At 44.6% G+C, this 14,722-nt stretch overlaps 1 long non-coding RNA gene across 3 annotated transcripts in view; it reads left to right on the top strand.

Moving 5' to 3' along the window:
• Nucleotides 1–14,722, top strand: part of LOC105854106 — a 74,639-nt gene that overhangs the window by 33,897 nt on the left and 26,020 nt on the right. For 2 of the 3 annotated variants that reach the window (XR_001145828.1, XR_001145826.1), the window contains exon 2: nucleotides 11,425–11,576. This is a non-coding gene — a long non-coding RNA (uncharacterized LOC105854106). Of the gene's footprint in view, nucleotides 1–6,993; nucleotides 7,101–11,424; nucleotides 11,577–14,722 lie in introns of those variants that run through there. The other variant, XR_001145827.1, reaches the window with a different exon arrangement.

The raw sequence follows: 14,722 nt of genomic DNA, 5'->3' as shown, positions 1-14,722 counted from the left end.
TCAAGCTGGTCACTGTATTGTTCAGACACCTCTGGAGGGCCCTGCTGCCAAGTTTTCACGTAGGTGAAGGTCTAGGGAAGGGTTCCCTCTAAGGAAAGAGAGGATCCCAAGACAGGGCTGCAATGGTGGGCACAGACTATGTATTTGAATCCTAGGAGAGGGAGCTAAAATAAACGGCCTGTAATAATGTAATACCTAAAAAAAAAAAGTAAGTTTCCATAAGGTCTCTGAGCCATCAAGCCTCTAGAGCAGCCCTTGTGGATCTGCTGAGTCACTGTCAGCGCATATTTGGGGTGATGAGTGCTTTCAGCAGCTGGAATGTCTTACAAGCATCACAGGCTGGAATGGGCAACATCGGGCCTCAGAAGCAGCGACAGCAGCACGCTGGGAGCACTGGCGCTGCCAGACAGCTGGCCCCAAGCGCTTTGGCCCCAACTTGCATGGCAGAAGGTACAGGTTGGCTTCAGGGTGTCGGGAAATTGCAATGAAATGAATCAAAGAGGAAAGAGAATGCACAGGAGATCGCTAAGTGTTGTTAAGACTCCAAAGATTCTCACTATCAGAGAAGGAAGTTAGAAATATGAAAAGGAGAAAGACTAAAACGAACCCTGCAGTGCTAGACTGAAACTGGAAATACTAATATGAGCAGCTGGTGTTAAAAGAGAGTGTGTGAGAGAGAGAGTCTGTTCTCGCAAAGGAGCTGTAAACAATGAAACACCTGGACAGACTGACATACGCAGAACCCAAACCTTTCTAAACATTACTCTCCACCAAAGGAACCAGGACTTTGTAGAGAGGTGGCTGATTTCAGGTGCTATAAAAATACAAGAAAAACCTGGAATATCTTGTTTCAACAAGTTAGGAAGCTCAAGGAATTTTGGAGAGATGTCAAAAGGATAGTTTGAAGGGACTCCCACTATCCAAATCAGGGACAATGTGAAAGTCATTATAAATAAGTTTAGTAAGATTCTTTTTTTTAAAAAAAAAAGATTTATTTGTTTATGCATACAGAACTGCGGTACAGGCCAGAGGTGCAGGGGCGGTGAGAGGCTTCACCAGAGACAGTGGGGAGCAGAACAGGCAGATTGACTAAGATCACAGCTGAGGGGAGCAGCAGGTGAGACACAAGTCTGCCACACCATGTGGGTCACCTCCCTGGCCAGGGTTCAAACTCTGGCTGAAGCGGCTGTGGCCAGCTTCACAATGCTGTGCTGTAATCTGTTACACCAATGGGGGGGGGGGCGCGGGCGATGTTAAGATATACATAAATAGTTAAACAAATCATGGAGAATTTTCTCTTTTACGGTAAGGTGCCAACCTAAAAACATAGGCTTATAAAATCAGTTTGGCAGTCAAGAATCATCAGTGGATGCTAAAAGTAGTGGGTGAAGTTTGAGGAGGAGTAGGATATTTAGGAAGTCTCAGAGTATCCCTCCACAAGACAGTGGCTAACTGTAAGGGGGGTGGGGAATGCTGATTTTGAAGTGCAGAGAATGTGGGTTCTCCCTTGCCTTACAACATACATGGCGCTGGGCACCCTTATACAGGGCTCTGACACTACTTAACCGAGTCATTAGAGGTGACTGCAGCCCTAATGGAACGAATCAACACCGAGTGTGAACTGGAAAGACCACATCCCGCTAAGAATGCACAACCTGAGCCTGATCATGAGTAAACATGGGTCAGCCGCGATGCAGAGTGAGGGAACACTGAATGACCTGTCGCTCTTCCAGTGTCAAGGCTGTGAAAGACAAAGTGTGCAGAATCTAGTCGAGTTTAAAGAGGGTTGGAGAGCTTGACACCTGATGTAATGCATAATTTGGAATTTTCTTTTACTGTCATGGACATTAGTGGGACAATTGAGCAAAACTGGGATGACAGAACAGAGAGAGCAGGTGTCGGGGGGAGAGGACGCAGGACCATGGTGATGACACACGGGTGAACTGGTGGTGGGAAGCCCACAGCTGAGATGGGAACATGTACAAAATGAAGAGTGACGGGAAAAATTAATTAATTAAAAAAGAGAGCAAACATATAAAAGAATTTGATAGTGCTTCTATCTGTGATCTGTAATGGCTTTTAGTCAGCCTTCTGCTTCCAAACATTTTAAAATTTTGTATTATATTTATACTATAAAGTGACATAAAACCATTTGCTCTAATATTTGTTTGAGCTCTTTGCTCTAATATTTCTATATCCCTTGTGGAAAAGGAAGTAGCCATACTGAAAGACACGTTGTATTTGTTTCTTTAAAAACAGGAAAACAAATAGATGGTTTACTCTAAGAATGTCCAGGAACTTATATTCTAAATATGCCCATAAATACATATTCTAGAGACTCTTATCACCCAGAACCCCACTGCAGCTTCTCTTTAATCTTTTTTAAACATCCTGTTATATAAATTGCAGCTGCATCTATAGCAGGAAGAATAAGACATACTTGGTCAAACATCAAAAGCACTTGGGTGGGTCTTGCATAGACCTTCGGCTTTCTCAGCAACATCATGGGCTTGGGAGTTTTTACTTCAGCCACATTAATGTATTTGTGCTTGTTTCTTTTTTTTGCCTTCCCCCAGAGTAATTACCAGGCATTTTGTCCAGGTCACAAATTTTTCCCAGAAAGAGATCCTCAAGTATAAAAAAAGCAGTCAGGCAGTACCTGGAGATAAGCTGTAAATTCTTTTTCAGTCCCCACCCTCCCCCCATCCCTTTGATTTCTTTGCCCATATTGACTGGATCCGGTGGCTGGTGCGTCAGGCTTTGTTGAGGCTCAGGTCTTCTACCTGAGCTATGCCCGGAATTTCCTACTGACTCTCATGGACTGGTCCTCATTCATTACCTTGGAATATATGTTCTTTGTTACATTTTTATATACAAGTACCACTAAGAAAAGTTTTGGAAGTCATTTAGCTTATCTTTGTTTCTAATGCAGACATTTCTTCCTTTTCTGACAAATGGTCTCCAGCCAAGACTCAGTTGTAACAAGGAATTTCCATTGCTGGACAGCTCTCCTGCAACCATCATTCCTCGCTGTGGTTCTTTGGCGTCTCAGAGAACGATAATAAACCTTCACGCATGTGATGATTGCCAATTTGTTCTATAAAGTTATTGAGAAGGTCTCAGAATGATTTTCAGATCCCATTAAGTTTTTTTTCTAATTTAAATTATTCTTTTTTTTTTATATTCTTCATTTTGTACATTTTTTCATCCTGGTCATAATCCCCGTGAACTTCCCACCACCACTTCACCCATGTGCCATACTCCTGTGTGCTCTTGATGCCCCAGTTTTGATCCTGTAGAATGCCTCTGGTTTATAGTTGCTCGTTGTTTTCTGTTTGATCCCATTAAGTAAATGCATAAACACCCAACGTTAAAAATAGTTAATTCTGGAAGGTAAGATCATAGTTATGTTTTTATTTTTCTTGCTTGTATGAGAAAATTCTAATTTTCATAGTCAGTATTTACTGGGGCAGTACCAGTGTTTCTTCTAGAGGCCAGTTCCTGGCATGCATGTATATATCCTACAAAAACCAGAGAGATAGGCGTTACAACAATGGCATAGAGGGATTAATCATTTTTTGAGGTCACCTAGCCAAATAGGTGGCTAAAACAATTGAATCCAGATTTGCTTAATTCTTCACCGTTTCTCTTATAATAAAAGACACTACATATTTTGGTGATGGGAGGATTTTTCGTGTGTCCAGATATTCACACAATATGCTAGATTGTGGTGGCGAGTATTGCAGATAAGACACACCTGACAAGGTAGGGTCTGTATTTCTGAATCATATACAATGGAAACTGATGTTATCTTACTGAAAAGAATTATAGAAAATTCCAAATTATAGAAAAAAAACCCCTAGGCTTCCATGGTGGGCTAAGGGTTAGGTTCTTAATGCTATCATCACTGCAGCCTGAGTTTGATCCCCGACCAGGGAGCTGACCCACGTATGGTGCAGCAGACCTCTCCTGTTTTACCCTTAGCAGTGTGTTTCATTGAAGTTCCCTGTTCTGTTTCTTAGTCTGTCTCTGGTGAATCCTCTCACCCCCTGCACCTGTGGCCTACACCGCAGCTCTTCTATGCAAAAATTTTTTTAATTCATTTTTTAAAAGATTTATTTATTTTTGCATACAGAAGTGGGGCACATGCCAGAGGTGTGGGAGGTGAGAGGATTCACCAGAGACAGAGTGGGGAGCAAAACAGGCAGATCGATTGAAATACACTGCTCAGGGGAGCAGCGGGCAAGACAGGAGAGGTCTGCTGTGCCATGTGGGTCAGCTCCCTGGCTGGGAAGCCACTATGATGTTCGTAATTTCAGTAGGATAGATTCCCAGAGCTGAGATTGCTAGGTCAAAGGGTATATGTATAACTATTGCCAACTGGTGCTTTCCCAAAAGGTTGTAATACTTTTTATTTCAGTAGCTGCACATGAAAATACCCTTTACCCTACATGCCTCCAACACAAGGTAATACAGCCCATTCAGCAACCATTCTAACAAAACTGTGAGCCACTTAATGGAATAAAGTTAACTTACTGCAAATCACCAGCAATTATAATCCTAATTATGAAACTAAGTATCAAAACTCTTTCAGTTCAAATCAGGAACTATAACTATATCTTAATTTAATATACTTCCCAGGTCTTTAATCTTAAAATTAATATGTCATGAATATGTGCATATAAAATATGCATAAGTGCACAGATCGGTGCATTATTACCAAGTAAGTGTGTCCCTGTAATCGCCACCCAATTCAGCAGACACTACCGGCACCTCCACATTCTTCTGCACACCGCCCCCCGACTACTGTCCTCTTGCTGCTTTCTCAAGAGAGCAGCAGTTAATGGCTCTTAGTTTTACTTGGCTTTGAAATATAGAATAATTCAGCTTGCCCTTTTGTGTGTGTCTGGTTTATTTCCTCACCATCATTGTGAAGTTTCTCCATGTGGGTAGCTGTGGTTTATTGGTTTTTTACTGCTGTTCATTGTATGACTAATATGGACAATTAATTATTCTACTTTTAACGAACTTTCAGGCCCTCTGGAATCTGAAACCTGTCTTCCAGTGTATCAGCCGCCTGTACTCCCAGTTTTACCAACTGTGTGTCTGTGCAAGCCATGGATTTAGTCAGGACTAGATGGAGGTGGGCCAGTCAACCAGAAGGCTCTCTCCAAGTTAACCCTAATGATTACTTGAGAAACTTGTTCAGTTTACTAAAAATACAGCTACCTGCAGTATCGCTTAACATACCTTTTGCACCTTATCTGATTCAAGTCAACATTTCTTGAAAGTGTAAGCTTCAGGTACTGACAGGGGCTGGAGCAGTGAATCAAACAACAGATCTACATGGAATTTACATTCTGTTTGATGAGGTCGATGCAAATGAAAATCTAATTAACTTGATAGTTTTATTTAAGTGTGTGATGAAAGTGAAACAGTTGATCACAAGGAAGGTGGACAACTTTACAAGGTGCTAGCCATGTAAAGACCGGGACTATAACATTCCAGACGAGGGAGCAGCAGCCTCCAGGGCCTGGGGGAGGGGAAGAGCGTGGGGTTGGGTACCTTGGGACACAGAAGCAGCAGAGGAGAGGGAGACCAGGTCATTTAGGATTTTTTTTTTTATTTTTTGCGTAGAAGAACTGGGTTGTGGGCCAGAGGGGCAGTTGGGGTGGGATCATTTACCAGAGACAGAGTGGGGAGCAGAACAGGTGGATCTACTGAAATCCACTGCTGAGGGGAGCGGCAGGAGACAGGCGAGGCTGCTGTGCCCTGTGGGTCACCGCCCTGGCTGGGCTCAAACTCAGGCCTTCATGGTGGGCCATCGTGATGATAGTGCCGAGACGTAACCCCTAGGCCACCAGGGAGGACCCCCATGTAGGAGTCCCTTTATTCTGGTTGTAGTGGTGGGAGGTGAAGGACTGGCTGCCCAACAGGAAGAGTGTGGTCAGCAAATGGCCTTGAGCTGACAGGATTCTGGAGGGCAGAGAGCCATTGCCAGCCGAAGACTTGTGCTTCCTGGGCAGACATCTGGCACTGGGGGGACAGAGGACTAAGGCCCAGCCTTTGTGATCTGCCCCTAGACGATTCTGATTTGCAGTGTTGCGTCAAAGCTCCTAACGGCTTGCCCAAGGCTTTGTGGAGTCTGCATCACTGACTTCTTCTGCCCATCCCTGCTTCCTCCCGGCTCCTTCCACAGGCCTTACATGGCAATATCTTAGATCCCAAACTAGTTCTCCACATGGAGAATTCAACTTGCAACAAGAGGGATGCCGTCGAATGATGTCAAGCAAGGATCCAAGCGGTCTGCTGTAGTTTTGAGTTCGCTCCGGCTCTCCAGCAGGGACTGCACCCGGGAGGCGCAGTGAGAAGGGGGAGGGCTCCCGCGGCCAGGTGCACTGACCTGGGTGGAGACAGACCGGGAGTAGACGCCGCTCAGATGTGATTTGCTTGTAGAACTCATGCCTGTCATTCATCCCAAGAATTTTAATCAGTTGTTTTGCTCAACACTAATTTACAGTGTCTCTCTATTCCTTTCATCTTCCTGTGCAGCATTCTCTTCAAGAAAAAGAAAGCGCATTAGTTGGGGCCAGTGCGACAGACCCCAAGTTACCCTGAGAATCTCACTCCTGTCTGCCCGCCCAGGCCCTCAGCTTTTACCGCTTTCCTCTGATGTGTGTGTGTGTGTGGGGTGGGGGTGTGTGTGTCAGTAGACCCCCCCATGCCTTCTCCACAGGGGGTTTCCACACTGCCTGTGCATTCCAGCACTGGGTTACCTAAATTCTGCTCACCCTTCAAGGCTCAGCTTACACGGGGCTTCCTCACAGAGGGCGGCTCCAGCCTGTCCCCTCCCCATGAGGCTAATACTCTCATTAAGTGCGCCCAGAAAATCCTGCGTTTTCTCTCATGGCATTTATCACAAGTTATAATTACACTGTAATTCTTTGTTTTTTGTCTTCCTCAATCAAGTTCTACAAGGAACATACCTGTTTAGTTTTCTGCCTTGCTCAGTAGCTGAGAGACAGCCGGTGGGTACACACCAAATATTCGCCGAATGAATGGCGGGCGGGACTCATATCGACGCTCAGGCTCCAAAAAATGTAATTAATTGATTTGTTTGTATAAGAGGTGGGGTGGGGGAGGAGGAGAGGCTGGGAGAGACAGAGTGGGGTGGAGAACAGGCAGATTGACTGAAATACACTGGGGGGGCAGGTGGCAGGGGCTGGCATCGGTGAGACAGGAGGGGTCTGCTGTGCTGTTGGGTCCCTGGGGGAAGGGGGGGGGCTGGAACTCGTGCTGCGGTGGCTGCGGATAACTTGGTCTTGGTCGTGCTGGCCTAACCCCTTATGCCACCAGGGAGGGCCCAGGAGCAAAACATTTTATGAATCCACGCCAAAATCTTTTCAGGATTCACTGAAGGATTTCAGACTACCATAATTTTTAAAACCTCATTTTTTCCACATGAAAAACATTTTTTGGGGGGTAAAATTTAGTTAATTGCATTATAGGGATCTCAAATATTTATAATGCAAACAAATACTTTTGTTCTATTTCCCAGTCTTACTCTCCAGGTTAGTAACTTATATTAAGCAGATTTGATCTTTTAAATCTGCCTTTAAAAGAAGTCCTTTCGTAATACTTGACAATCAATGCATTTCTCCTTTCGATGTGTTTCCTGCTGTCAATAATTTTGATAATATTTCCATTTGTGCCTCGCAGATTCCCATTAGTGGTCTCTTTCACTCTCTCTAGTATTTTGGACTAGAAACCTTGACGTGTTAAAAATGGCAGTTTCGAATTTCTTATCTATGCCCTTCCTCTTTTATAAATTCAAAAAAATAGAAAAAATTCTAAAAACAGGAAAGCTGAAAGTTTTCTTTTTTTCTTTAATTGAGATTAACTCCCAAACTATAAAATTTATCTTCAAAAAAGCATTTCTTTGTGAAGATAGAGAGAAAAGTGACCTTAATGGTTCCTACAGCTTTATTAAATAAATGGTCTCTTGCCCTCCCTCAGGGCTGGCCTGGGTTCCAAGGCCAAGGTCAGGGGTGAGGATGGCAGTCCATAGGGCCTCCCCAGTGGTGCAGGGGTCAAGCACAGCACGATGAAGCTACCGCAGCCACTGTAGCACGAGCTTGACCCCAGGCCAGAGAGGTGCCCACAGGGCACAGCAGACTCCTCCTGTCTCGCCGCTGCCCCCCTCAGCAGTGCATTTCAGTGGCTCTGCCTGTTCTGCTCCCCACTCTGCCTCTGGTGAGTCTTCTCACCAGCAAGAGCACGCCCCCCACATCTGGGCCTGTACCCCAGATCTTGTATAAATAAATCTTACTACCCCCCCACACAAGATATAGATTAGCAAATCAGAAAGTAGTAAGCTCATTGTTTTCCCTCGCATACAAATTTGTTATCCCTTATTCACATCAAGTGATCTTTTAGTTAGTATTATAGGCAGAATTACATACAGATATACTTCTTATATACTGTGGAGTTTATTTTACCCTGAGTCAGTGTTCAGAGCCTCTTCTAGGCACTGTTACCTTGGCAGATCCTTTGTTTAACACATATATCTGTATATATGTGTGTATATGTTTATATATATGCAATATATAAATATATTCACATCCCAATTAAATACCACATTTTATGGTAAAATTCCATGGAACTTTGTGTAATTTTTAAATTATTATTTAAAGAATATGTAATGCTTAATGAATGTTTAGTTATCATTTCTCAAATTATCATACATCTTGTGAATTTATATAGAATGAAATCTAACCTTCAAATACCTTTCCAATGTAATAAGCTTTCTTTAGAATATTAATTGTTAATGAATAACTTCACATTACATGTGTAAAGACTTAAAATTTTACTCATTTATTTAAAAAATTTGTGCATAAACATAACTTTGTTTTAAATTTAGTTTTTTTTAAGTAAATGCATTCACATGATAAGCAAATCAATCAACCAGTAAAGTATAAGTATAAAAACAATGTCCTTTTTTCCTATCAGCTGGTCCTATTTTCTAGAGTCTAGAAGCAACCTCCACTGACAATGTCTTATGTGATCTTTCAGAAACCTTGCATTTGTACCCCTGCATGATAAACACCTAAAAATACATAAATGGTATTACATTTTATATACCGTGCTCTTCTCACTTTGTAATTACCTGGGAGAATTGTTTCAGGCCTATAAATTTATTTTACTGTTTTTAAATGTTGCATAATATTGTGCAAGATGGATTATAATGTATAGAGCTTGTGCCATATAAGCATAACTTTTTTTTTATAACAGTTTATTTTTACATCATTTTGTACATTTTTTTTCCCATCTCGATTGTAATCCCTGCGGGTTTCCCATCACCAAGTCACCTGTGTGCCATCACCATAATCCTGTGCACTTCCCTCCCCAACCCCCCATCCCGTTTTTGATCCCATTCCCCACTCCACCCCCACAGCATAACTTTTCTTTTAATGATAATTTTGCTTTCTTTTTTTTAAGGATTGATTTTTTACTTATGCATACAGAACTGGGGTCCAGGCCAGAGATGCAGATGTGGTGAACTGATTTACCAGAGACAGAGTGGGGAGCAGAACAGACAGATCTAATGAAATGTGCTGCTGCTGAGGGTAACAGCTGCCTCAGCGGCTGAGACAGGAGAGGTCTGCTGCCCCAAGTGGGTCAGCTTCCTGGCTGGGGATGGAACTCTTGCTACAGTGGCTTTAGGTAGCCTCATAATGCTGTGCTTAACTGTACCACCAGGGAGGCCCATAAACATAACTTTGTAAAATATTTAAGCTGTTTTGGAGGGGTGATATTGTGGTGACATTTCCTGTCTTGTATTAGAACTGTGTTACTAATGTTACACTCCCCAGGCAAATGAATCTCTTAATTAAAAACAAAAAGAAATGAAACCATCCCTGAGGGTGTGATTTGCCACAATAAATTCAACAGGGAACTCATAATCACTAAATACAAAAAGTGGTTTCTGAATTCACCCATTGGGGAAAAGATGATGGCCCCTAATTGCATTTGCAGTAGAAACTAAAATTAAATTATCTGAAGGTAATAGCAAGTGCAGATCATTTGTTTTAGAGGAATTTGCCAAAAACTGGTGGAAATGGGACAGAACCTTTATGGAGTGGCAAAGCTGAGCAGAGGCTTAGTGCCGAGCTGGAAAAGTGCAGCCAATGGATGTGAACTCTGCCTCCTTACACCCTTACGCGTTTCCATTCTTCTTCTTTAATATTTATTTATGCACACAAGATTTGGGTTTAGGCCAGAGATGCAGGGGGTGAGAGGAGTCACCAGAGACAGAGTGGGGAGCAGAACAGGCAGATGGACTGAAATACACTGCTGATGTAACAGGGTGGTCCTTAGGAAAAAGGGAAATTCCAGGTTCCCTGCCCCACCCAGGGGAAGGAGGGTGGAGCTGAGCAGAGAAAAAGGAGAAGAGAGAAGAAGAGAAGGAAGCGGGATGGAGAAAAAGACGGAGACCTAAGGAAGCCACACGGAGCAGCGAGCATGTGATGAAGAAACCGGGCTTGTTTCCTGACCCTGGGCTGGTTAAGGCAGATGTGGGTGAGATACCTGCAGGGAGCTGACTATGGCAGTGTTTATATTGATTTTGATTTTGTTCTCCTCCCAGACTTGCCTGGCCATTTCTGACCCTTTTCCATGGGTCCCGGCCAGAAGGTGCTTTAGTCTAGTGTCAGCTTTCAGGCCTTGCTTTGGGCCAGTCCCTTTTGGGTTGACTTTTGCCCACGAGGAGATGGGTAACTTCAGGTGTTTGATTTAGAAGTTATATTCTTTGTGTTCTGTATTGTATATTTACTGTATTAAAGTCACTTTTCATTAAAGCTTTATATGTTTTGTCTTGTCGGATGGCAGAACCCACTTAGAGCAGGCAGGTTTTGGGGCTTCAGGGGTGTCCCTCTCCCCTTGTCCTGTAACAGAATTGGGGTGCCCTATAACACTGAGGGGAGCAGTGGGGAGACAGGCGAGGTCTGCTGCACCATGTGGGTCAGCTCCCTGGCCAGGGATTGAACTCAGGCCCTAGTGTCTGGCAATAGCTTGATAGTGCAGCGATGTAACTAACCCCTGTGCCTCCAGGGAGGCCCCCCTGTTTCAGTCCTTAAAGAAGATCTGGTTAATAGTGGACAGGTAACATTGCCTAAAAGAATGTCTTCACTGTTTATTTTCCTTTGTCAACAGTGAACGGAGCTTAAGGATCTAGGTTCAACCTTGCCCTTAAGAGATCAGTGTGATCAGTTATTGGGAAGGGAAGGAGGACACTTGTTTATAAATTCCTCACATTTCATCTATAAACAAAATCTAGTTTGTGTCAAGCTGATTCTTCTGGAAAATGTATGGGTGTGGGGAAATGCATCATGTCCCAAATCCTCACGTTATCTTTTGTCTCGGCAGCCGACTTACGAATGTCGACTGAGGAAGACCCGGAAACTGGGAGCCATGTGAGCCATGGCTGATGTGGTGCAGACGACACCAAAAGCCCCTGGAGAGGCGGAGTCAGGCTGAGGGGGTGCCTTCCAGAGTCCACTGTGACACATTTCCCCCGGGTGAGTGGGGACACTAATTAGAGAGGAGTCAGAGCTTCTGTCCAGTCTCAGCTCTGTAAACTGCACTTTGGCGGGGTAGCGGATATGGCGGTGCTGCCCCAAGCAAGCGGGAGCTGCTCTATGCTGAGGTGGTTCATGTTGGCCCCTGCAGAGTTCTGGAGGATGGAAAGCTCCCAAGCGACCTGCCCTCTGAAGGCCAAATTCTTGAGTAAAAGAACAGAAGTGCTGTGTCCTGGGGCTTGAAGCCAGATGACATAAGGTTCATTAAATGCTAGACATGTCTTTCAAATAATAAATCCTGAAATCATATCTGCCTCATTGTGGGTCCCTCAGGGCTTCCCCACATGGGTGTATGATTGAGGAAGGGAGTGGAGAGAACAAAACATAATAGCTGAGAAAATAATGGTTAGGTTGATGAACAGAAATGCCTTCAGGCAGCATTCCTGAATTTGACCATTACCCTTTTCCTGGGTGGTTCTGGAAGTAATGTCCATCTTTGTTTAGTGTAAGCAGAAGCTTTTTCCTGGTAGGTCCCTGGAGAAGGTGGTTCCAGGTCAGCAGAGACACCTTTTGGACAAAGCATTGACTCTTATGACACTTCTCAAGTCACACGTCACGTTCACAGTATTTTTTTGTTTTTTTTTTTTAAGATTTATTTATTTATGCATACAGAACTGGGGTACAGGCAAGAGGTGCAGGGGCGGTGAGGGGATTCACCAGAGACAGAGTGAGGAACAGAACAGGCCAACTGATGAAGCACACTGCTGAGGGGAGCAGCAGGCGGGTCAGGAGAGGTCTGCCGCACCATGTGGGTCACCTCCAGGACTGGGGATCAAACTCGTGCTGAAGTGGCTTTAGCTTCTTAGTGCTGCGCTTCAAGCCGCTGAGCCATCAGGGAGGCCCCCACAACACAGCGTCTCTTCTAACGCCTAGAACCTCTCTGCTGAGGCTGAGCCATGCTCTCTGGCTACTCCATTGTGGTGAGGCTGGTTGATGGTCAGATGAGGAAGGAGAGTCACTTTTCTTTTTTTTTTTTTAATGATTTATTTATTTATACATACAAAACTGGGGTACAGGCCAGAGGTGCGAAGGTGAGAGGGTTCACCAGAGACAGAATGGGGAGCAGAACAGGCACATAAGCAGATGTACTGAAATACACTGCTGAGGGGAGCAACGGGCAGGTCAGGAGAAGTCTGCTGCGCCATGTGGGTCAGCTCCCGGGCCGGGGATCGAATTTGGATGGCAGTGGCTGTGATAGCTCCATAGTGCTGTGTTTTAAACGGTTGTGCCATCAGAGAGGGCCTGAGAGTCACCTTTCAAGTCACATCTTTTGAATTTTGTTTCAAGTCAGTGTATCGTTTTGTTAAATAAATAAATAAAACCTAAGTTGTTTTTCTGAAGACTTGATTAAGGCTGAGAAAAGGAATTTAAGATTTTGTTCTCTGGTCAACATAGCCTCCTGGATTGACTTCATCTCATCCCCTACTTGTTTGTTGGATTTGGGACTTCAGAGGCCATTTTAGCCTCGGGACCTCTCCCTGCAACCACAACCACAACCACAGACCAAATTAGCTCTGGTGACTTAACGGGACAGCTTGCGTGGCCACCTCATTTTCTTCCACCCCAATGTTTATTTTCCATGGGCAAACAAGACATATTGGTAAAAGGAGACCATGGACCTCAAGCTGGATGTCAGAATTAGAGAACTGCCAGCTACGTGAGCTTTCACAGGGCTCATAGGAAGCTCTGGGATTTGGTGGCCTCCTGGGGGCCCTGGGACTCACTAGAGCAGGGGTTAAGAGTGTGGGTTCAGCTCCAGGTTCTGTCGCTTGCTTGCTAAGCCCTGAACAAGCACTGCTTGGCCTGGCTCTGTACCTCAGTTTCTATGGGGTTGGGGGGAGGACGGGTAATTCCTCCTTCCAGGGGAGTTGGGAAGTGAGAGGAGAGGTGTGAGCTGCCTGTGTCGGGACACACAGGCTCTAGAGCCCTCTTAGAGTTTTTCTTTCTCTTTTCTTCTTCCCATTTTCCTTTGGTTTTAACTTTGTAAAATGGGAATGCAGGGCCTTCCCTGGTGGCTCGGCTGGTTAAGGCAAAGAAAGCACTGTGAAGTTGTCCGCAGCCACTGCAGCACGAGTTCCACCCCTGACCAGGGAGCTGACCCACAGGGCACAGCAGACCTCTCCCGTCTTGCCCGCTGCTCCCCTCAGCAGTGTGTTTCAGTCGAGCTCCCTGTTCTGCTCCCCACTCTGTCTCTGGTGAATCCTTTCACCCCTGCACCTCTGGCCTGTACCCCAGCTCTTGTATGCATAAATAAATCAATCTTTTAAAAAAAAAAAAAAGTGAATGCAAACTTTGTAAGACCTGCCTGCTAAGCAGATCCCCTTCCTCTCAAAGTGCTTTATAAACTGTAAAGCAGAAAACAGTCTGTGGTTGTTTTGGTACCAGGAGGACGGGGGACCCCAAGCTGCGAATTTCTCTGACCTCCTAATTGTGCTTGAATTCCAGAGGAGAGCTCTGTTTTGTTAGGTGGAAATTAGGTCAGCCTTTCCAGGAGCTCAGCCCAGGAAACAAGGGGAGCTGAAGGCACCCCTCTGAAAGACCCCCGCGGAGCCACCTGGGGACCCGGGATGGCTATTGTTTCTAGGAACTGCCTGGATTTTTCACTCCCTTCAGGAGAGAAGCTGCTCCAGCTTTTGCAATACTTGATTGAAAACCTATTCACACTTAAACGGAAGCCAAACGAGGAGGCTGCCCCCCCCACCTCCTGCCGGGCTGCTGGGCCAGTTATAATAACAATAATAATAATGATAAACGACCGCACCCGCTGTTCACTATGCCTGCTATGTGCTGGGGTTAGATCAGAATTCCTTCAACCCAGTACTTAATTTGGTTTTTAAAACTTTTATTGCATTTCCATATTCTCTGAAGTTCGGCTCCTACAGGCATATCTAGGTTTAATATGAAAACTCTTAGCTAGACACATGCAGAGAAGACAAAAAATGAAAAACTAGTCACGTCAGTCATTTTATCTAAAGGGATGTGGACGTTTAGAAGGGCTCATTAAGACGCTGGGCTCTGCCATGTGGTGAATTAATAATCGTTGGTGAAGAAGCAACTCTCTGGGCTTCCGTCTCCCTGTCTTAAGT

The sequence above is a fragment of the Condylura cristata genome, unplaced genomic scaffold, assembly GCF_000260355.1.
Source record: "Condylura cristata isolate star-nosed mole 26May11 unplaced genomic scaffold, ConCri1.0 scaffold00026, whole genome shotgun sequence".
NCBI lineage: Eukaryota > Metazoa > Chordata > Mammalia > Eulipotyphla > Talpidae > Condylura > Condylura cristata.
Note: the sequence above shows the minus strand (reverse complement) of the source record. Positions and strands in the feature narration are given on the sequence as shown.